Below are 2,082 nucleotides of genomic sequence, written 5' to 3' on the forward strand. Positions count from 1 at the left end.
GCTAAGACAGAGGTGCCATTGATCCTAGACTTCTGGCACCTGACTTCTGTGGAGCTATGCTTGTGGGAGCAGATGGCTAGTGCAGTGGTCAAGGACTTCCACCTCAGGTTGAGGAGGGAAGAGTCCAGTTTCTCTCTACCTCAGAGGGGGTGGTTCCTGCCCCTAACAAAAGAGAGAATAATATTAAATATAAATAATTTATACATAATGGCTCATACAAAAAGCTGTGGGTTAGGGGAAGGTGATGCCTCTTCCAGAGGCTGAGATGCCTAGAAAGGGTAGAAAAGGGGAAAGATACATCTGCCCCTCCTAGTATCTGAATGACAATGCTCCAAGCCACTCAGGGCCTGCTTGGCACAGAGCCATGCCTTCAGCCCTGACTTGTGCTCACAGAGGAGCAGATGTTGCCAGCCATCCCAGGAGTCCCTAACAAACACCGTGCAGCGAGCTCCCACCACTACCCACTTGCCATGGGGCAAGAAGGAGCCTGGGGGCTTGGCTGGCCCAGGTGCTGGACATCAGGGCTGCCACGGCTGCCCACAGTGCAGAATAATGGCTCTGGCACTGTAAGTGCAGGAGCTGAAGATCTTTGGCAGGCCAGCCAGCAGCTGCTATGGGGACAAGGTCTCTTGCTGCTCCAACAGCTCCCTCTCTAGCAGTTCAGGATCCCCGCAGAAGACTTTATCCACAGGCCTAGATCTTTGAGCTTTATCTATGCCTTTCAAATGAATGAAGTCATAGTCCTCAGCCAGCAGGATGCCTCGTACTAATTGTTGTGTCCTGCTGGATCATCCTCCACGTCCCCACCCACTGGAGTCCCTTCTACTTTGGATGGCCCCTAGCCAGGCAGGTGAGGCAGGGGTGGGGGTAGGGGCCAGTCTTGGATACTGCCCTTCTGGCCTGGGAAAGGAGAGGGAGCTGAAGAAGGGCTGGGGGCCTCTAGACAGGCAGGGCAGGTAGAGGGCAGAGGGATAGGCTCTCAACCAAGGGCACCCAGGGCGTGTGGATTGGGATAGCTTCTGGCCAGAAGCAGTGTCAAGGTGTCCAGGTCATTGGAGGCTGAGACTCCTGGGGGCTCTGGAAAGGGAGGTGCCTCTGGGCCCAGCAAGCACAAATGGTAGATGCCCTCACCCCTACCTCCCTCATTGGCCAGCATGTCCTTGGGTACCTCATATAGATTGAGAAGGGCTGATATCTATTTCAGTTTGTGGGGGCAGTGTATGAGGGGGTGGCTGGTTCCCAGCCCCACTCCCAATTCAGATCTGGCTTCATTTCTGTAGTTGGTTTTGCATAGGGAGCCTCATATTCTCCTGTCAAGTGTAGGGTCACCCAGGTGGGAGGGTAGATAAAGGGGGAGAGAGAGTCATAGTGGTCACTGGCAGGAATCCAGAGGGCAGTGGGGGGCACATCATAGATCTCCAAGGAGTCTTTGGGAGAGCCAGCTGGGTCCTATTGCCTCTGAGGACCTTGTAGATGGGATCAGGGGAGAGCAGGCAGGGGCCAACCAGATGTCCTGAGGTGGGACAGGGCTGAGCTGGGGGTGGTACTACATAGCCATGCTCAGATAATGGCAGGGCTGCGGGCGCCTGAGAGAGGCTGAACTTGGGTATTGGGTCAGCAAGAAGGAACTTCACTCTGTTGGAGAGCACAATGCCCTACTGGCCGTGCAGGGACCAGAGGCACCAGCTATCCAGCCCTCCAGTGCCCTCCCTCTGCAGTACCCTCAGCACGTCCCCTCAGGGAAAGACAGCTCCTGGGGAGTCTCAGCAGTGGTTTTGTAGAGTGCCCATTCCAGCTGGGCGAATGTGCCTTTGGCCATGGTCTCGAACTCCCCAGCACGCCCTGCTACAGACCAGGATCGGTTTCGCTGACTTCAGCAGCAGCTGCCGGGCTCCATTGGTCCACAGCCTCCAGGCGACGAGGCGGGTCCCAGTGGGAGAGCCTGAGTCGTGGCTTCCACCAAGGTGGGAGGAGGAGAAAGAAAATCCACAAAAGTCCCCAAATGAGAGGCATCCTTGCCCGGCTGGAGACCGAGCGAGTCCGGCCCAGGCGCCGCTAAGAGACTCACCCAATGGCGAGCGC

At 56.4% G+C, this 2,082-nt stretch overlaps 1 pseudogene; it reads right to left on the bottom strand.

The window, feature by feature from the left end:
• Positions 1–309: 309 nt before the first annotated feature.
• LOC143680432 (embryonal Fyn-associated substrate pseudogene) lies at positions 310–1,819 on the bottom strand (annotated as a pseudogene).
• Between the last annotated feature and the right edge of the window lie 263 nt (positions 1,820–2,082).

This window comes from Tamandua tetradactyla, chromosome 4 (genome assembly GCF_023851605.1).
Source record: "Tamandua tetradactyla isolate mTamTet1 chromosome 4, mTamTet1.pri, whole genome shotgun sequence".
NCBI classification, from domain to species: domain Eukaryota; kingdom Metazoa; phylum Chordata; class Mammalia; order Pilosa; family Myrmecophagidae; genus Tamandua; species Tamandua tetradactyla.